The sequence below is a fragment of the Giraffa tippelskirchi genome, chromosome 2 (assembly GCF_054371585.1).
Source record: "Giraffa tippelskirchi isolate mGirTip1 chromosome 2, T2T-mGirTip1v1.2.pri, whole genome shotgun sequence".
Taxonomy (NCBI): domain Eukaryota; kingdom Metazoa; phylum Chordata; class Mammalia; order Artiodactyla; family Giraffidae; genus Giraffa; species Giraffa tippelskirchi.
The window spans coordinates 19,704,464-19,726,524 of record NC_137276.1 but is presented as its reverse complement, the minus strand read 5'-3'; the positions used below and the strand labels follow the sequence as shown (position 1 = coordinate 19,726,524).

General features: G+C 44.9%; 1 protein-coding gene and 1 long non-coding RNA gene across 11 annotated transcripts in view; both read left to right on the top strand.

Moving 5' to 3' along the window:
• The window catches only part of LOC145525995 (uncharacterized), a 548,630-nt gene that overhangs the window by 178,923 nt on the left and 347,646 nt on the right, over window positions 1-22,061 (top strand). For 6 of the 10 annotated variants that reach the window (XR_014068613.1, XR_014068612.1, XR_014068585.1 and 3 more), the window contains exons 1-2: window positions 6,811-6,844; window positions 6,945-7,125. The gene's annotated coding sequence lies outside the window, so the exon portion shown is untranslated. Of the gene's footprint in view, window positions 6,845-6,944; window positions 7,126-22,061 lie in introns of those variants that run through there. The other 4 variants (XR_014068577.1, XR_014068606.1, XR_014068601.1 and 1 more) reach the window with 1 other exon arrangement.
• Window positions 17,389-21,006, top strand: LOC145526132 (uncharacterized). Its single transcript, XR_014068711.1, has 2 exons — window positions 17,389-19,670; window positions 20,427-21,006. It is a non-coding gene; the product is annotated as an uncharacterized LOC145526132 (long non-coding RNA).

Here is a 22,061-nt window from a genome sequence, read left to right as displayed (position 1 = left end):
GCTTTTGAACTGTAGTGTTGGAGAAGACTCTTCAGAGTCCCTTGGACTGCAAGGAGATCCAACTAGTCCATCCTAAAGGAGATCAGTCCTGAATATTCATTGGAAGGACTGATGTTGAAGCTGAAACTACAATACTTTGGCCAACTGATGCAAAGAACTGACTCACTGGAAAAGACCCTGACGCTGGGAAAGATTGAAGGCAGGAGAAGGGGATGACAGAGGACAAGATGGTTGGATGGCATCACTGACTCGATGGACACGAGTTTGAGCAAGCTCCAGAAGTTGGTGATGGACAGGGAATCCTGGTGTGCTGCAGCCCATGTGGTTGCAAAGAGTCAGACATGACTGAGTGACTGAACTGAACTGAACTGAAGGAAGGTGACTTGAGCAGAATCCACCAGAGTTGAGGAAGGGCCTGCTTAGTATCAGATACCAAGCAACATCATTTATAAGTTATTTCAACCAGCCCTTATATCATTTCTAAGTTAAGCATGCTTCACCTTTTGCAGATGAGAAAACAGATTTAATAGAACTGATAAGGAACAGAGGCAAGACTCAAACCCAGATCTGAGTGACAGCAAAGAGAATTCTTCTTCCATTCACTGCCATTTTATTTATTTATTTATTTTTAGTTTTATTTTGATTGCACTGGCTTTTTCCTGCCGTGCATGGGCTTTGTCTCTAGTTGTGGTGAGGGGAGGCTGCTCCTCTCTGCGGTGCATAGCCTTCTCTTTGTAGTGGTTTCTCTTGTTGCAGAGGACGGGCTCTAGGCCCTCAGGCTCAGTAGTTGTAGCTCAGGGGCTTAGTTGCTCTGCAGCATGTGGAATCATCCTGGACCAGGGATCGAACTCATGTCCCCTGCATAGGCATGTGGATTCTTATTCACTGTACCACCAGGGAAGTCCTCACTGCCATTTTAAAATGTCCTAATAACATGGAGTATTACATCCTACAAGGTGCTCCGAGTTCCAAAAGCACTGAGGGCACTATGTACTTTGGTAAATAACTAGAAGTTGTGGTGGTTTATCCAAATGTGATGGTAGAGACTACCCTGGTCGTCCAGTGGTTAAGAATCTGCCTTGTAGTGCAGGGGACTTGGGTTCCATCCCTGGTCAGGGAATTAAGATCCCATGAGCCCCAGAGCAGCTAAGCCTGTGAATCTCAACTAGAGAGCTCACCTACAAGTGCATACAATGAAGAGCTCTCGTGCCACAAGGACAGATCCCACGTGCCACAACTAAGACCAGATGCATCCATGCATGCATGCATGCTAAGTCGCTTTAGTAGTATCTGACTCTTTGTGACCCTATGGACTGTAGCCTGCCAGGCTCCTCTGTTCATGAGGATTCTCCAGGCAAGAATACTGGAGTGGGTTGCCATGCCCTCCTCCAGGGCATCTTCCCGACTCAGGGATTGAAACTGCATCTCATGTCTCCTGCATTGGCAGGCAGATTCTTTACCACTAGCACCACTGGGAAACTCCGGAATGCATCCATACGTAAATTTCTTTTTTTAATATGAGGGTGCAAAGACCACAGAAAGGATGGTGAGAGTGTTTTGCTGGCTTTTGTTTGGGTGATGGATGGACAGTTCACCCAGGACTCGGGCTAGGAAAGAGCTTTCATGCACACTTGCATTTTGAATACGGGTCCAAGGGCTATGTTGGAAACCCCTCCACATGAATGATGGCTCAAGAGAGAAGCACAACAAAGCAATTTGCTTCTGTAACTAATTCCTCTTGTCTGTAGTGCTGAAGGAGCAATACTTTAGCAGTCAGTCAGTCTGATAATTGGAAATAAGGGCCACTCTCTGAGTGGGCTGAAGAAGCCTGGTTTTTATCAACCTTAGAGCTATTTTTTATAATCAGTGTCTATGGGCAAAGAATAAAATAAATAAATACAGAAAGGGAAATAGCAAGCCTACTTCATCCACAAACACAGGCAAATCTTTTTGATTGCTATCTTGAAACTCTATTAAATCATAGTGAAACTCAACTTCTTGGCTTTGGCAGAAATCTTGGAGGGAACTTATTGAACTAAGACTTCTGCAGATCAAGCAAAATTTTGCCAGAATCAATCCTCTTTCCAATACAGACAGAGAGGCGACCAGGCCAGGACTTTTCTGTAAGGAATTCTATTTTCTGATTGCTAAGCGAGATCCAAACCCCTTCTTGCTCTTGTAGTCACTTGCTGACTGGAAATGCTGGCAGATCTATCAGCCCAGAGACCATAAGACTGCATACACACACGCACACCACAAACACACTCACAACCCTGCCAGACACAGCTCCCTTCTCCATATGTTCTCCCATACTTTTGATATCAACCAATTCACACCCCAAATTGAGCCAACACCCCACTCACAGTTTATTTTTTAATATTTATTTACTTAGTTACTTGGTTGCATTGAGTCTTAGTTATAGTACGTAGACCCTTTATGTGTCTTGTGGCACGTGGGCTCTCAGTTCTCTGACCAGGGATCGAACCCGTGGCCCCTGCAGGGGAAGCAGAGTCCTAACCACTGGACCCCCAGGGAACTCCCATCATACCTTTCCGAGAGCTGTTGTGGCTGCCATCACCTGAAATGTCGCCTTTTTGTTCTGCGCACTGCTTCGCGTCTTCACTCAACCCTTTTGAGTCCTGCTCAAACGTCCTGCTCATCTGGATCCTAAACCCTCTGGAGGCTAAACCAATTTAATTTTATTATCGCCAACAAAAGTTAGTATCATCGACAAACTTTTGTACAGTTCTGAGTGCTAAATAAATACTATATAAACCAAGGAACATTTGCTCATTGAATGGCGTCAGTTAACTGGCCTCTCTGGCAGGCTCAGGAGTTCTGGCTCAGATCCAAGGGCTCCTTTTAACTTAGAACTTTCCCTTTAACCTTCCAGAACTCCACCTCCTGGAGAAAAACTTTGTTGGCTTTTTCACACAGCCTGTTGACCCCAGATCTGAGGCAGTGAGGGGATCAGTAGCCCCAGGCAGGTAATTATATATGTATCCAAGCAGAGCAAGGGCTTCCCTGGTAGCTCAGCAGTAAAGAATGTGCCTGCCAATGCAGGAGACCTGGGTTCGATCCCTGGGTCAGGAAGATCCCCTGGAGAAGGAAATGGCTACCCACTCCAGTATTCTTACCTGGAAAATCCCATGGACAGAGGAGCACGGCAAGGCTATAGTCCATGGGTTTGCAAAGAGGGACTAAACAACAACAACAAGCAAAGCAGAGTGGATGGTCATCTGCAAACTACTGACAGCATAGCTCATTAAGGGTAAACAATGGATTCTTACGCTAGCTAGTATCTGATGCTGCACCTAATATTGAGGCTCATGAGAAATAGTGAGGGGGTATCTCTCCTCCCTCTTCATTTGGGGAAGCCATATTCTGCCCCTAGAATGTGAGCTCCTTGGAAATAGAACCCCAGTCACCACTGTGTCCTCTGGCCCAGATTAGCCCTTGAAGTATGAGGAAAAAGCCTGAATTAATGTACAAATATGAGCACATTTGTTCACATGAGCACAAGGATGTCCACAGCCTTCATCGGACAGTGGCTCTCACAGGGCTTCTTGCGTAGCAGTGGAGGGACAGGACAGGCACTCCCTTTGGGCACAGCTACAACCACCCTGTTCTCATCTATGGTTCTATCTCCCCCTTTAGATTAGGAGCTCCTCAAGAGCTGGGACTGCTTGCTCCTCATCATTGAGGCCTCCATGTCCAGCACAAGAAGGCATCCAGCAGATGTTATTTGGATGAATGAAGGCTCTGTGACCTGACACAGGAGGCCATTCATTCACTGGCAGTAAACCACATGGGAAAACATCCCATCCCTCTGTCAAGCCTCACTGCTCTGGTAGAAAAGACATCATATAACCGAGCCCAGGAACATAATTATCTTTGGCTCTAGAAGATATTCAATTCATCACTCTTGGCCATCACAGAAACTGGACACAACAAGACAGATTAAATTCTTCAAAGTTGCCTTATTTATTTAAGGTTCTCCCTTCCTTTTTCTCTTTCTCCTCATCCTGTATCACAGTATACAAGTGCCAATACTTAAGCTCACCGCATCAGAGTAAACGGTGACTGCTTTCATTCATACCTCTTTGGTGTTTCTGCTGGGAAGTGCTCTCCAAAGAGATTCCTTTGCAGTTTGCCTCTGCCCTCTCCTTCCTAAATCTGCTGCCCGTTTGCGTGTAAAACCTAAACAGGTTGATTTATTTATTCATTTATTTTTTCACTTATTATTCAGGATTAGAGGTTCATACATCACTGGTAAACAGAAAAAGGAAGTTTGATCTGTATGTCTGTCTGCCCTAAAAGTGGCAACAAGTGTTTGCAAAAAGGCCAATGCTTTGTTCCCTAAAGATATGGATCTGACCCTGTTGTATGTTTTTACAAAATAAGTGGATACTTTTAAAGTCAAAATGAAAAGTAACCCAGAGGTAACCCAATGAACTTTTTTCTCAGTGACACTTAGCCACCCAGAAGGGGAGCATCCTGTGGACAGATTCCATAGGAGAAGTCTGGATGGTTCCTGAACTCCTAGAACATGTCAGGTAAGCCCTTTGATGTGCCAGGCGGCGTGTTGTTGAACACACACACACACACACACACACACACACACACAATTTCATTTCAGCCCATGACAGATCAGGCTATGATCTACAACCCTGTATGTATAGGTGTGAAAGCTGAGGTCAGGGGGCTCACAGATCCTAAGAGGCTAATATTTAAACTCTGATGAACTGGTTCACATGTCTTCACCTTGGAAAATATGAGATAAGAGGAAGTCATTTCATTTTTTTTTTTTTAATTTTTATTTTATTAGAGTAAAGCCAATTGACAATGTTGTGATAGTTTCAGGTGGACAGCAAAGGGACGCAGCCATTCCTGTACACGTATCCACTCTCCCCCAAAGCCCTCTCCCATCCAGGCTGCCACATAACATTGAGCAGAATTCCCTGTGCTATTCAGTAGGTCCTTGTTGGTTATCCATTTTAAATACAGAAGTATGAACATGTCTGTCCCAAACTCCCTAACTATCCCTTACCCCACTCCTTCCCTGGCCAGCAACCATGAATTCCTTCTCTAAGTCTGTGAGTCTGTTTCTGTTTTGTAAATAATTTCCTTTGTATCATTTCTTTTTAGGTTCCACATATAAGGGGTGTAATATGATATTTCTTCTCTGTCTGACTTAGGAAGTCATTTCCGAGCATGTGGAAATAAAGACAACACAAGACCAAAGTAAAGAACATAAACCAGTCCATCGCTTTGGGAAATGTCATTTCTGGTCCAGCTAGTCCATATGGAGGAAGATGGAATTTTTTGAATGTGAGAAATCTCCAGGAACACTCAGAATGTGACCTGTGAACCACTTGGGGAGCTGGTTAAAATGACATTTAATCAGCTGTTCTATGATCTGATTCCCCTCTGCCATGGAGCCTGATGAAGTCACCAGTCCCGGGATTTGGACAACTTTGGGGAAGTGATTCTGGCCCTGGAGGAGAGGGTACAGGGCAAGAGACCTCACCTGGGGAGGTGAGCGAAGGCCAGGTGTCAGGAAGCCCTGCCCAGATGGGAGAGGGGGTCTATTCTGCAGGCAGTGTGTGGAGAGAGAGGGGAAGCCCCCATTTTACAAGCTCCACCTGGGGCCCTGGGCTGTGGAGAGGGTCAGAGGGCAGAATACAATATGGAGCCAGGGAGGGGCTGCAGGCCGAGAGGAGGGGACAGGAAATGTGAGGGCTGGGCAGCGGAGGGAGGAAACCAACGGAGCTTGAGTTCAGATGGAGGGCGGGAGTGAGGAGCCTGCTGGATGCTGTTGGTTGACTAAGTGGACATCCCCCAAGAGAACAGCTGGTCCTAATCCACCCCAGCAATGATTGAGAGACGAGACTTCCCAGCGGAGCGGGCGGGAGGCCACACAGAGAATTCACCCCATCAACCCTCTGAGCCACCCCAACGTTTGTCCACTCTGTTCTGTTAACCTCTGGCCATTATGAGTGTATCAGGGTGGACAAGACACTTCGCTGACTGGACCTCTGACCAAGAGGAGTGGATGGGGATGAAGGGAGGGTAAAGGACCAACCCTCTTGGGCTATAGTCGTCTATAGTCCACCTATAGGGCCAGCGACAGAAGCAGGTGGGTCCACAGATGTGGACATGGCCTGCGGATCCACATCCACCCACCGAGGACACACACACCGTCCGGTCAGAGCTGAGACCAGGACCACTCAGGGTGGGAGGGCTGGACACTTCGATGGAGGACTTGATCATCTGCTGTTCAACGTGCTCAGAGATCACAGGCCTGGGTGCTGTGGGGACCATGCACTGGAGCCCTGGGGTGAATTATTCACTCCTTCCCTGGGTGTCCAGTGACTGCAATGATGTCCAGCCAGCACTCGGTCAGGCAGTCAAGTCATCCTCACAACCAGTCCACCTACCACTGGGCCCCTTGGTTACAGTCAGGACAGTCTTACATCCCCACTGGACCCCGTGGTCACACTCAGGACACCTTCATGGCCTGCCCTCTGACCACCGGGCCCCATGGTCACAATCAGGACGTCCTCACATCCCCTGTGAGGGTCAAGTCCCTGCTGACTTGGCTCCCAGCCTGGCAGTGCTGGGCCCACAGTGGAGTCTCATCTGGAGCTGGGGGCTTACTTGCCCTGAGGGGTTCGGACAGACTTGCTCTGGGGGATGGCTCCTCCCACACCCTCACAGGAGTGGGTGTTCCACGTCCAATCAGCATCCAGGGAGTTTGAGCACCTGCGTGATGCTCCTGCGCAGAGCAAACCGGAAGGAGGTAAAGCTGCGGCCGGAAGCTCTGCTGAACCCGGAGGCAGAGGTGAGGACTAGCTGCCTGTCTCAATTTAGAGCCTGCAGGTGGGCGGGGGTCGAGAGTGGTCCACGCTCCCTTCACGCCCCGGCACCTCCTTCCTCCCTAGTGCCCAGTGGCTGGAGGGGCAGCAGGGGAAATGTCCACGCACAGACTCGGCGTCCCCGGCACAGAAGGTTGGAGCCCCCCCCCCCACCCGGGTCAGAGCCTCTAAGCCCGCAGGAGCCCTTGGACTGCAGCTCGCGGGGGCTGTGACGAGCCCACTGTGTCCTGTGCCGCTGGCCGAGTAGGTAGGTCAGGTCCGGGTCGGGGAAGAACTTGTTGAACGAGGTCTCCTGTCCTGTCCTGAGGCTGTGGGCACAGGGCTATTAGGGCGAGTCGGTGTGGGTGAGCATTTGAGGAGTCTGCTGAGTGTTCATGGGATCTGGTGAGCGTTTGGAGCCCAGTGAGCATTTGGGGAGCCTGCTGAGTTTTTTGGGGGCCTGATGACCATTTGGGGGACCCAGTGTTTTTGGGGGCCCTGAGGAGAATTCAGGAGGCCTAGTGATCATTTGTTGAGACTGCTGAGTATTCGGGAGCCCTCAGAGCATTTGGGGGACCAGGAGAATGTTTGGGGAGCCTGCTGAAAGTTTGGGGAGCCCAGTGTATTCAGGGGCACCTAGCAAGTGTTCGCGGGCCTGGTGAGCATTGAGGGAGCCTGGCAGGCACTCGGGGAGCCCACTGAGTGTTTGGAGCACTGATGAGAAGGGTGGGTAAGTTTGCGGGCTGCATGGCACAGCTATCCATTTATTCACCTGAGAACTATTTCCTGAGTGTCTGCTCTGTGTTAGTCTCCACCTGCAGACACAGATGGGGCGGAAGGAACCTCCCTACATAGTCACAGGTAGGTGGCTCAGGTGTCCCATCTGGCCAGGGCAGTCAGGGGGACAGGAACCTTAACTCATCCAGCACCCCTGCATGTTGTGAAATCCTCTCCTGGTGCCCACCTGAGTGCCATGTGGACTGAGATGGCAAAGGGTGGAGTGGATCCAGCTGAGGAGGTGCTTGGTGGGGAAGGTGTCAGGGCCGCAGGTGCACCTGGCTTACCCCCAGGTGGGGGCTGCCTCAGGGCTTGGAGTTGGAGCTGCACCTCGGGAATGGGGATCCACCTAGATGGTTCTGAGTTTGCACTGGTGCTGAGCACACCTGAATCTGTTCTTGGAAACCAGAGGGTGGGGGTATGCTGTCAAGGGAGAGGATGAGTGACCCATACCTGTGGGTCATGTGACTTGTGTTTGAGGGAGCGATCTCCTCTGTGAGGGGGACATAGACACACACCCATAGGTGTCTCCACGATGGTGACACAGACTAACGGGTGCCCTACATGATAGAGGGCACACATCCATAGGTGCCTCTAGACTGCCCATGCCTGGGCCCTACCATAAGTGTTTCACTGTATGTCACCTATAAAGTAAAATCAAATCTGGGTTAGAAAGGGGACTTTTATTTCTAAAGAATTAGCACAGGGAGAAAGGGGGACCAGTGCAAAGGAATGAGAGTGTACTACTAGGGGGAGGAACTGTTACAATAGAGGGGGGACTGTTACTGTAGAGGAAGGACCGTATCTGCACAAGGGGCAATATTACCAAGGTGGAGGGAGCTCACAATAAAGGAGGACTGTTACTATAGTGGTTGGTTGTTGTTTAGTTACTAAGTTGTGTCGGACTCTTGCGACCCCATGGACTGTTGCCCACCAGGCTCCTCTGTCCTTGGGATTGTAGGGGGACTATTACTGTAGAGGGGGCATGTTACACGCAGGGGTGGACTATGATAATGCAGTGACCTGTTACAATAGAGGAGGGACTTTGACAATAGAGGAAGGACTATTATAATAACCCTGGAGAAGGGAGTGACAGCCCACTCCAATATTCTTGCTTAGGAAATCCCATGGACAGAGGAACCTGGCGGGCTACAGTCCATGGGGTCACCAAGAATCGGACATGACTGAAGCAGCTTAGCACACAGTATACAATAGAGGGGGACGATTCTGTATCGAGGGACTATGACAGTAGAGGAGAACTATTACTGTAGAGAGGGGACTGTTATAGTGTAGGTGAGACCATTATAATAGAGGGAGGTCTATTGCAACAGAGGACTTTCATTGTAGAGGAGGACTATTATGATGGATGAGGGTCTATTATTGCAGAGGGGACTATTACAATAGAAAGGGGACTGTTATAATCAAGGAGGACTATTGCTGCAGAGGAGGGATTTTGATAATAAAGGATCATCATAACTGTGTGCTCAGTCATGTCCATGGACTTTGTGACCCCATGGACTATAAGAGGGGGGACTATTACTATAGAGTGAGGATAATAACAATACAGGATCACTGTTACTGTAGAGGGGGATCTATAATAATAGAGAGGGAACTATTACTGTAGGGGGATTATTAGTATAGAGTGAGTAGAGCTATTAGTATAGAGGGAGAACTATGACAGTGGAAGGGTACAATTGCAGTAGTGGAGAACTATTACTCTAGAGGGTGGACTGGTACTGTAAAGATGAGATAAAACAATAGAGGACTATTACTATAAAGGAGGGACTGTTGCTATAGAGGAGAGATATAAAAATAGAGGGGGACCTGCCTCTTCTCTCTCAGCCCTGCTGTCCTGTGAGTTTTCTCCACACCTCGGAGAGAAAGGAAAGGGCCAAACCTGCCAGAACTAAGGTAATATGCTCAACTTTAGCATGGAAGCTTGAAAAACAATGAAAATCACACAGAACCAAAGTGAAAAGAAGAGAGGACTAACTTCTCTGGGACTAGTGTGGAGGGAGGAGACCGACCCTACGTTTCTTTCTACCGTCTCAGAAGGGCCCAGGAACCCAGCTCATTCCCACATTCGGGGCCCAGCCAGCACAATCGTGGTGTCCTGTAACCCGAGTGCAGGGTTTGAGGAGGTGGGGTCACCCTGATGAGTGTGGACGTGTGATCCTGCTTGTGAGGTCCAGGGAGGTGGGGCCACCCTGGTGAGTGACCCTAGGTGTGGGGTCTGGAGAGGTAAGGTCACCCTGGAGACTGTGGCTGTGTGTCAGATGCGGGGCCTGGGGGTTGTGTGGGTCTCACCCCCTCTGTATGGGTGAGTCTCATGTTCAAGGGAGACTCCTTATCTGCTCTTTGCCCTGCAGTGTGTCTCCTGCCTTCTGAGATTTCTAACATCTGTTGTCCTGATTAAGCCGTGGGCTCCCTTTTTAATCTTGTCACGTTCACATGGAGACAGGCTTACCTTTGAGCCAGTTGCTGCTCTGTGTTCTGCTGAGTGACAGGCCTTAGTGATATCTTATTAATGTCATAGCCTATCATACATCTAATCCATGGGGGTCACTGCTGTCTGGATTCCCCTGGACAGAGCTCAGGTAGCATAGACTCAGACCCTAAAAACAGTCCCCCATGTGCCATGTGAAGGTACCATGATGGCCCTGGAGGTGGGGAATGGTGCTTGAGCCTCGCACACTTGTGTAAAGGGAGTCAAACTGGAATCTCAATTAGTAAGACAGCTTAAAATTGTATTTTAAGTGAAATAAAACATACATCACACACCCTTTACCATCATCATGATTTTAAGTGTATGTTTCCAAGGCATCGGTACATTCACCTTGTCGTGAAGCCATCACCACCAACCTAGAACTTTTCATGTTGTGAAATCAAATTTCCACAACCATGAAAGTCTCACTCGCCACCCCTTCCAGCAGCCTCCACACCACCATCCACTTCAGTCCATGAGTTGTCGACTCTAGGGCCCCCGGTTGAGTGGAATCCTGCAGTGCTTGCTGATGACTCATTTTGGAAGAGCTAAGTTGCAGTCTGAAGCTCTGCCTATTTGCATCTGAGGAATCTGCATTTAGGGGCAGGGTGTCTGGGGCACAGATGACCGGAACCTGACCAGTTGCCCATGAGGCCTGCTGGTCTCTTGGTTGTGCCTCATCGATGTCATTGCTGCCCCTGCTAGTGCCCGTGGGATGTGGGTGTCTCAGGAGAGTCCTCTGGTGCCCCTGCTCACCTCCCCTCTTCCTGCCATTTGGGGAGGGGGCTGCTTGCTGGGTGGTCTCTTCTCCTGTGGCAGGAAGGACCCTTCAAGGGCAGACCCACAGAGTGTGGGGTATGATCCCAAGAGTATGGGACCCACATAGGACCTAGCGCTGGGGCCAGGACAAGTGCTCCAGCTGCCTCATCACCAATGTGGAAGGTTCTCTAGATCCCACTCAGGAAGGCGTTGCACGTGGCCTGGGACCCCAAAGGCCTCATTCCTATTCTGGGGCTTGGAGAGCTCGTCTGCCGTGGGCTCTGATTCCCTCACGTCTCAGCCATCTCCCTCTGTCCTGTCTTTGAGCACAGGAGAACAACTACTTCTGATTATTGTCCACAGCAGAGGCATGATCCTGTCGAGATTATGGGTCTTTAGTTTAGGCGTCCTGAGATAGCAGCTGTTTTCAGGCCTAAACAAGGAAGAGCTCATGAGTGTAAAACATTTTCAGATGAAACTCACTTTCAAAAGTAGCTCTATACTACTTGGTTGTTGACTTCTATTAGTCCTAATTCTCCTGGTTTTAGATCTCATGTGAGAATTACAGAGGAGTCAAAATTAAAATCTTCATAATCTTTGTATTCATAGCTTCAGATCATTGATGGTCCATAGTTTTTATGGTTAGGAAAGGGTTATCAATTTCATGTATCACGTAAAGGATTCATGGTGATAATAGGGTAGTTAATATTAGAGTGATGGCTGGTAAATGGTTCAGGTTTTCTTTCCTTGTGCATCCAGTGTATATGTATGAGTCCGTTTAGTTGCCAGAATTAGCTAAATAATATAGAGGGCTAAAAAATTTGTTTTTAAAATGATTTTTAATGTGTGATCATGAAAATGTAAAAATTCTTCCATGACAGATGATGTTGCATCTTGAGAGCCTAGTCAAAACAGATGTGCCATAGTGATATACAAGATATTTGCCTATGATTTAACTTTGATGAAGTTATGTAACTTTTTACTTTTATCTCATTTATTGAGAAAGACATAATGGTTATGGTTGAAAAGAAATTGATTCCTTCTTTTCTTTATTTTTAAAAAATATTTGTTTGGCTGGGTCTGACCTTAGTTGCAGCATGTGGGATCTTTGTTGCATAATACAAGATCTTTTTGTTGAGTTACATGGACTAATTGTGGCACACAGACTACAGAGAATGTGGGCTCAGTAGTTGAGGCCCAAAGGCGTAATTACTCCACGGCACGTGAGATCTTAGTTCCCCAACAGGGATCAAACCTGTGTCCCCTGCATTGCAAGGTAGACTGTCAACCACTAGACCACCAAGGAAGTCCTCCTTCCTTATTTTAAATTTACATACGTGGAATCTTCAAACGTAGGATATGCTGGATGGCATGCATGTAACCATTCTAAGTTAACAGTCCTTAATTACTGGGACGTCTCATTTGGATGCAAGTGCTTCTCAGATTATTAAGATTATTAGTATTACTGCTGTTAATGAGGTGAATGAAACTATACATGAAAAAAATCATGCTGTGTGCTCATCAGATAATATGCATGCGTGCGTGCTCTCATGTCTGAATCTCTGCAACATGGACTGTAGCCTGCCAGGCTCCTGTGTCCACGGAATTCTCCAGGCAAGAATACTGAAGTGGGTTGCCATTTCCTCCTCCAGGGGATCTACCCAACCTGGGGATTGAACCCAAGTCTCCTGCATCTCCTGCATTGCAGGCAGATTCTTTAGCACTGTGCTGCCTAGGAAGCCTGTGTACATCAGTGTAGTAGGAGTAATATAGTGACATCCCTGGGAGGACTAGAAAGTGCTGCAGGAAGGTCATATTTATTAATACTACTACAAATATAATGAAGGCAATTTTTGCTCATGTTGAGTGTATAACTTGAGAATAGTGGGAATCAGTGCATGAAGCCTCCTATAATAGTGAACACTGCTCCCATTGACATTACATGATGGAACTGTGCTACTGCATAGTATGTACCATGGAGAACAATGTCCAGGGATGAATTAGCTAAGACTATTCCTGTCACATGACCTACTGTAAAAAGAAAAAGCCTAAAGCTCATAATAGAGTGGGATATCATGTAACATTAATTCTGTAAAGAGTTACTAATCATCTAATATTAACTCTGTAAAGAGTTACTATCAGCTAAATACTTTTACTTCTGTCAGAACAGAAGTAGCTAACTACGTTAGCTGATGTTAAGTATGTTCATTGGTTGACATCTATCCCTACTGTAAACATATGATGGGTCCACAAAATAAGTTCTAAAAAGCCCATTGACATGACTCATACTTTTCCCATGTATCTGAAAGGCTCCTTTTCTCCTAAATAATATGTAATGATATGTGAGATTACTCCGAACCCTGGTAGGCTACAAATACAGACTTCAGGGTAACCAAAGAATCAAAACATATGTTGGTATAGGATTGGGTCTCCTCTTCAGGGCCAAAGTAGTGTTTATACTTCTGTTAACAGTACAGTGATTTCAGCTGTTAGAACTGAGGGTGATAATGATAGCAACATGCCTATAATTGTTGTTTAGTCACTAAGTCGTGTCCGACTCTTTTGTGACCCCATGGACTGTTGCCCACAAGGCTCCCCATCCATGGGATTTCCCAGGCAAGAACACTGTAGTGGGTTGCCATTTCCTTCTACAAGGGATCTTCCCAATCCAGGGGTTGAACCCACATCTCTTGCATTGCAAGGGGATTCTTTACCACTGAGCCACCATAATTAAGGCAGATCAAACAAATAATGGTGTTTGGTATTGGAATATGTCTGCTGAGTTTCTTAAAAATATTTCTTTGGCTGTGTTGGGTCTTAGTTGCAGTATGTGGCATCAGTAGTTGTGGTGCATGCAGGTTTAGTTACCCTGTGGCATGTGCAGTCTGTTTCCTGGCTAAGGATCGAACCTGTGTTCCTGCCTTGGAAGACAGATTCTTAACCACTGCACTACCAGAGAAGTCCCTGTGGGCTGATTTTACAATAAGATTATAGTTTTTGACTGAAAAACAAATTAATGCACAATGTGAGAGTTGTGAGTGAAGTTTTATTTGGGGACAAAATGAGGACTGTAGTAACCAGGGATACAGCATTTCAGGTAACTCTGAGAAACCGCTCTAAAGAGGTAGGGGCGAAGGTCAGTATATATGTGATCCTGGTGAAGGGGGAGTGTGTCCATTCAAGCACATATTTTTTGCAGAAGATTGCTGCTCTTCACAAGGAGCTGACATAAGCATGAAGCCATGAAGGATTTTAGTGTTTTTCTGAATACAAGGAGATGTATGAATTGGGCTCATGAAATCTTCTCCTGAAAATAGCTATCTGAAGACCTGTTCTGCCAGTTTTTCCCAGAGCACACAGTGCCTCATTCCTGATCTCTACCCTGAAGTCTTTCCAGAGGGTGTTGAAGGTCAGCAGCTGCAGCAGCTCATAATTTAATCCCAATAGAAGTAGATGGCAAGTGCCAATTTTTAGTTGGCCTAGTGATGAGGTTAATAGCATGAAGAATTGAAGAGAAACCTGCTAAACATAAGGAGAAAATGGTTAGATTGACAGAGGCTCCTGTATGGGCCAGATTGCTGGCTAGAGGTGGATATATGCTTCAGGCGGTACCAGAACCATCTTCTACTGTTGATGACAAGAGTAGGAGTAAGAATGATGGGGCAAGTAGTCAAAAGTTTATATTACTTTTCAGGGAAATCTGTATCTAGTGCCCTAGTTATTAGTGGGACAAGTTAGTTTCCAAACCCTCTAATCATAATGGGTACAGCTATAAAGAAAATCATTATAAATGCAGGGGCTGTTATGACTACATTACAGATTTGGTCATTTCCACGTAGTGCTCTAAGTTAGCATAGCTCAACATGGATTAATAGACTTAAGGTGTTGCCTACTATTCCAAGTCAAGCACTAAATAGTAAATATAAAAGTGCCAATATCTTTGTGCTTTGTTGAAAATGAACAGCAGTTTATGAACACAGGTAGAATAACTGAGCTAGCATTAGACTGTAAATCTAAAGAGAGATTGAGCTCCCTTTTTGCCAAATCCTGTGTTCGGTCAACAAATTGAGCTGCAAATTCAAAGAAGCAGCTTCAGTTAATTCTGCCAGTGCTGCTTCCACCTTTTTGGGCTGTTTTGAAGGCAGGAGAAGTAGATTGAAGCCAGTTGACTGCAGTATTTACCTGTAAACTAAGATTTCATGGAGTAGAATCCTACCAATCTAGTAAGGATTTTGCTTAATTAAAATCTAGTAAGGATTTTACTTAATTAAATTGATGTAGGATAGAGTCTTACAATCCTTATTTTCAGGAATTAAGTAAATTATACTTGCTTAGGGTTTTGAAAGCTCTTGGTCTAAACTAACCTAAATTCCTAGCCCATCACTGATAGAAATGGGTGTTATGGGTAGTAATAGTGTAAATATTACGATCAGTAATGATAGGAAGGTTATTTTGTATGTTTGAATTGTCATTTTGTTTTTATGTTGTTTATTGAAGGGTATATATGGTTGGTGAGGTAGAGCTACATGTTAGCTGCATGTTCTATGTTAGCTGCATGTAGGAATATATATAGAGTTGGGACTTCCCTGGTGGTCCAGTGGTTAAGAATCTGGGCCTCCAGTGAAGGAGGTAAGGGTTTGATCCCTGGTCAGGGAACCGTGATCTTACATGCCACACAGTGTGGCCAGAAAAAAAAAAAGAACTGTTAGGTAGTTTTTTAAAAAAAGTATATGTTGAGTAGTACTCTGATGGCTATTAGTGTTGGTAGAATGTTATCTTTTTATCTCTTGAATAATTACTCATTTGGGTAAAATCATTGATAGTGGTAGGAGACCTCCTAATGATCCTATAATAGTAAGGGTAAGGACTGTGATGGAAACTGTTTTATTTCATGTGTATGATACTGTTCTGGTACATGAGTTGGCCATAAATAGTAAGAAGATAGTGAATGTTATGATATAAATTAGTATGTTTAGAATTTCTGTGGTTGGATTATACATTATAATAGCTGTTATTCATTCTATATGGGCAATTGATGAATGAGCAGGCTATAATTTTTGTAGCTGAGTTTGGTTGAGTCCCCCTCAGCCTCCAATTATGATGCATAATATAGCTATGATTAATAGTATGTTTAGGGTGATGGATGGTGAGATTTGTTATTAAAACTGATAGGGGTGCAGGTCTGTTGCATTAATAGTATCAAGCCTGCTGTTCATGGAATGCCTTGTTACTTCAGGCACTCAGGAGTGAAATGGAGAAAGTCCTAATTTTGTTACAAGGGCTATTGTTATGATGGTGGATGCTTTGGATTAATTAAATATTTTTGTAATGTCCATTACATTACAATGAGTAGTCAGTCTACTCATTGACCAGAGTATGCTGGATTAATAATAATTGCCATTACAGTCATGTTGATGCAGTGGATTGTTTCAGAAAATATTTATTGGATGTTTCTATAGCTTATGGGTTGAATTTTTTTTAAGAATGGGAATAACATTAACCAGTGTGAGTTTATTATTACAGCTGTGGTTCCTGAGATGGTCAACAGAGTGACAGTAAAAACAATAGTGTTTATTAGATACTGAAAGGACGTAAACCGACGTCCCCTGATCTGATGATAGTTTGTGAAATGCAAACATTTAAGATAATGTTACAATTTTGTAATTACGGTGCAGTATTTCTTCATTTTCAACACTCTGAGAACTTCAAACCCCAAACTAAATACATATGGCATAGCCCTCTCTTTTCTCTGAGAGACCATGGCAGGTGGCAGTCTCTGTGGGTTCAGAAACTTAGGAGGAGCCTAAGAAGTCTGTGGGGACTTACCTGTTTTATGTTCTCCTCACTGGTTGTGTCTATTGCGGAAGCAACAACAACAACAAACCTCATATCTCTGAAATGAGATTTGTAAGGATCATAGAGATGTCACAGAAGCTGAAATGGCAGGCAAGTGGATGCTCCCGTATTATATTTGGCTCTCGCCATGGCAGTTCCGTTAGAGGCTTCTTTAAATGCATGCTGATCTGGGAGAGTGTGGGGAGGAGGATTCAGCTCCTGTTGCCTGGATCTGGCTTGAGAACTGAGAACCGATTACCCTTTAACGGCCATTCCACCAGGCTGTTGTGTTCTTGCTGTCTTAGCCAATGGTCCCCTTGTCGCCATAATTTCTGCTTTAAACGGCCACTCTGCAACTTGTTCCTTTGTTCCCTCTCCAAGTTCTGCAAGCTGCACCATCCCATTATTACATAAGCACTTACACACTTTGCCTTGTATCTGTGGAAAAAAAAATGCCCAATGGAAGAAGCAGGATAGTAAGTAATCTTGTCCTTTCAATGTGACTGGAAGAAGAATAAATAAAACTTTAAAAGCTTGCACTTTGACAGAGTGTAATGGATACTGTCATGCAGTGACAGCTCTGTTTTACCCTGTTATTATTGATCCACCAGGAAAGAAGGGCTTCCTACTAGCAGTGTGGGACTTCCCTGGTGGCTCAGATGGTAAAGAATCTGCCTGCAATGCAGAAGATCTGGGTTTGATCCCTGAGTTGGGAAGATCCCATGGAGAAGGAAATGGCAACCCACTCCAGTATTCTTGCCTTCCGGGAAATCCCATGCACAGAGGAGCTTGGCGGGCTATAGTTCACGGAGTCGCAAAGAGTCAGACCTGACTGAACAACTCATGGTTTCACTTTCACCAGCAGTGTATCAATTTCTGAGACTCGAGGGAAATTTGGCAAATGAAATCATGTCCATGTTTCCTTAAAGGAGTGAATGTGAAAGTTTCTACACTGTGTGTGTTCATCAGGGCTTGAATGAACATATGGCACCCAAACTCGCCCATAGGAACTGGCTCTGATGATGCTTCTTCCTTTAGAGTACTGACATGTCTAATTCCTTATGTCCTCAGGGTCTAGCCCAGTGCCTGGAGCTTGGTAAGCATTCACTCCATATTTGTGGGTTGGGCGAGTCATTGAATAAATGAATGGATGCCATTTTGGGCAGAATAAAGAATGAGTTGCTAAGAACTATCAACTCTCTCTTCTTTCCTTCAAAGGAGTCACTTGAGTTGAACATTCACCAGATGCCACTTCATCAAGTTTTTGTGCTCATTGAGCAGATGTAGAGCTGTGACCAACGGCGTCATCGACCTTCCTAGGAGATAATGGCGAACAGCAGGCTTTAGTGGTTCCTTTGAAGTACACAGTCAATGGCTTCATTAGTCATGAGCATTTGAAGTTTACCAAGAATAGTCTCGGAATATATTTGTTTCTGTAGAACATTTGAGAATTTACTATGAGCCAAGCATTCGTCTAAGGATTTTGGTTACAGTTACTGAGTTAATCCTCCTGTTCTTATATGAGGTAGAGTCTAATGTTACTCGCAGTTCTACAGATGAGGCAGAGAGATTTGTCTCAAATGCCAGGTTTTGTAAATAGCTTCACTGAGACTGGAGCCAATATCTTTATGGTGTTGCAAAGGCTCAGGCTGTGCTGGAAAGAGGTATTAAGTTGTGGAGACTATTAGGATGTTCCCATGTAGCCGAGATGGTGAACAAGTGGAACAGAAAGAGGCTTGTCATACTGTTTGTGGTCCTCGGGGTGCTGAGGTTCTAGAGAAGCTTTCTGAGTCATTGTTCTTACTAAGTAATGTGTAAATCATGGTGAACCCTCTGAGATGAACCACTTTGGTTTAAAATGGTAATGTTTTAGTGAAGCAGATGAAGTGAGAACTTGAGAGGACTCATCAAATAAATCATCTGATCACAAAAAGAACATGATACACTCGCGGGTCTGGAAGAGAGAGAGCAGAGCATCCAGTTCAGTGGTTTCCAGATGTTCTAATTTCACAGGCCAGTCAAAAAAAAAGTTTGGGGCTGATTGAGTTGACAAGTTTAAAGTTTGTATTTCTACAAAGCAAAGTGTACCGTCACTGGCATTTCTTAAATGGAAGGGCACTTTAACCTCAAAAAGTTTACAGAGATTACAGACTCAGAACAAAGAATAGTTAGAGTTGGCAACTTTATGTTGGCATTTAGACAGAAATGATATCCAGTCTTTTTTCACTTCCTAGGTGTTCTCACTTGTATACTATCAAGTTAAATGCAATTGAGGTTGTATTTGATTTTGGAAACACCGAAATAAAATAAGTTTTGTTTTTTTCTCCATCTGAAAAAAAAAATGAATGCTCTCTTTCCTCAATTCTTTGATATCATGTGGCTGTTTTTTTTTCTTCTTGATGCAAGGGTGGGTTTTGTGGTCCCATATCCAATGGTGAGGCTTCCCTGATGTCGGTAAAGGATCTGCCTGCCATGCAGGAGACCTGGGTTCGATCCCTGGGTTGGGGAGATCCCATGGAGGAGGGCATGGCAACCACTCCAGTATTGTTGCCTGGAGAATCCCCATGGACAGAGGATCCTGGTGGCATACAGTTCAGGGGGTCACAAAGAGTCGGACATGACTGAGTGACAAGCACAAGCAGGCAAGTATCCAATGGTGACTGGGAAAGTAGATCTCAAATTTGGGTGGTTTCCCTTAACATCTCTCCATGAAATCCAGTTTCACGGAGAGTTGCTAAGGGAAATGAACTCCATACTGTTGAGTTATTCTCACTTCGCTTGTAATGCTCATGGTGAGCTTCGAGAAATGTGAGAGCAGCAGCCCTCAGCTTTCCATTCTCTGTTCCTCCCTTGCAGTCATGTGGAGAGAAGGTTTCCGTGCTGACCTCCAGGGCTGTGGAAAATGACTGTGGTTAGGACTGTCCTGCTCAGAGGCCCTGCTGGCTTAGTATGGCACAGTCAGGAACTTACCTGAGAAGCCACTGGCCATGGATTTTATTTTATCTTAATTGACTTATTACTGTATTTATACCCAGGGTAGGCATTGGAAGGGGCTTCCTGGGTGGCAAGAGTGGTAAAGAACCCACTTGCCAGTGCAGGAGACATGAAAAACGAGGATTCCATCCGTGGCTCGGGAAGATCCCCTGGAGGAGGGCAAGGCAACCCACTCCAGTATTCTTGCCTGGAGAATCCCATGGACAGAGGAACCTGGCAAGCTACAGTCCATGGGGTCACAAAGAGTCAGACACCCCTGAGGTGACTTAGCATGCAGGCATTGAAAACAACAGATTCTGTCTAATCTATCAATACAGAAATGAGGTTCAGAGAAATTCTATGGCTTCAGGTTACCCAGCGAATGACTTGTATTCCAGGCCCAGGAAGCAACTTTATGTGGGTACAGCCAGACACTGTCACATTTTTCACCTAGACAAATCTATAACTAAAGACAGACTCAAATGCTTCTGGGGCCCAGGCAGGTGGAGGTGGCCAGATCACAGCTGTCCCTTGAAGCCACTAACTCTCCTCATCTCTGCCCCATTGCTGCCAAGGGGAAATGTGAGTCCTGGATTCTCAGAACTTCTGATTGTACAAGTGTGAGTCATTCAGTTGTGTCTGACTCTTTGCAACCCCATGGACTATAACCTGCCAGGCTCCTCTGTCCATGGAATTCTCCAGACAAGAATACTAGAGTGGGTTGCCATTCCCTTCTCCAGGGGATCTTCCTGACCCAAGGATGGAACCCAAGTCTCCTGCATTGCAGGCAGGTTCATTACTGTTTGAGCCACCAGGGAAGCCTGATTGTATAAGGGAAATAGAAAAATCCATATTTTTAAAAGGAATCTCCCACATTTAAAATTTTGCCAATTAAAAAATTTTTTTAAGAGAACATGAAAACAGCCAAACCAATATGTCTGTGGACCAGGTTTGGCGCATTGCTTTCTGTTTGCTGTCTCTGCTGTAAAGAATCGTTGGGAGTTTTTGGGTTTGATCCTTCGGAGGTTTGGCTTGAAGTCTTGGGTGAAGGAAATAGTGATAGCCATATGACAGAATGTTATGATGCCATCATTTAAAAACAGTGTTTAATGATGGGGAAATAGTTTTGGCATAATTAGTGATGCAGCAGGATATAACAGTTTTTTTACTCTATGATCCTCAGCTATGCCTAAAAGATATGATGAGCAGTGGGGAATCAGTACGTCAGTGTGAAACTGTTCCTTCTCTTCCTTCACACTTAGTTAAACTGTCCAACTTGTGCACAATAAACATGTGCTCCTTTTAAAAAAAGAAAGAAAATACACAGAAGTGCTCGTTTATAGTTATACCACTCTGAGGAACATATTCTAAAACGATTACAAAAAATAGAGCCTTATGCACAAAGTTACATTAAAAAAAGTAAAAGTTTTATTTAAAATAGAAACTGATGAACTGCCCATCAAAATGGCAATATTTAAGTCAAATATAGAATATTTATACAACAGAATATTTTGCAATCGTTTTTGATAACCTTATTAAGTAATAAAATAGAGTAATGATTGAAATGTAAAGCATAAAAAGTAGGACATAAAGTTGCATGAACACTTGGATTAAAATTAAACTTAAAAAAGCATCTATGCATAGGAAAAAGGCTGAAGAAAAATGCCAGAGAGTAAGATAATCGGACTTGTAGTTGGCTAATAGATTCATGGGTAATTTTTTTTTCTTTCCCAGATTTTCTATAGAAGGTTAGAAAAAAAAAGGAAAGGCTGCCATTAACTTACCTTGCTGCTGCTGCTGCTGCTGCTAAGTCGCTTCAGTTGTGTCAGACTTTGTGCGACCCCATAGATGGCAGCCTACCAGGCTCCCCCGTCCCTGGGATTCTCCAGGCAAGAGTACTGGAGTGGGTTGCCATTTCCTTCTCCAGTGCATGAAAGGGAAAAGTGAAAGTGAAGTCGCTCAGTCGTGTCCGACTCTTAGTGACCCCATGGACTACAGCCTACCAGGCTCCTCTGTCCATGGGATTTTCCAGGCAAGAGTACTGGAGTGGGGTGCCATTGCCTTCTGCACTAATATTAAATATGCAAAAGGCTCTTTTTAATTTTTTATTGAAGTGTGGTTGGTTTACACTGTTGTGTTGGTTTCTGGCACACAACAAAGTGAGTCAGTTATATATGTATGTATATACATCTATATGTGTGTATATTGTTTTCAGATTCTTTTTCATCATACATTATTATAAGATACTAATATAGTTCCCTGTGCTATAAAGTATGACCTTGTTGTTTATCTATTTTATATAAAGTAGTTTGTATCTGTTAATCCCAAACTCCTAGTTCATCCTTCTCCCCCCATCCCTTTTCCCTTTGGTAATC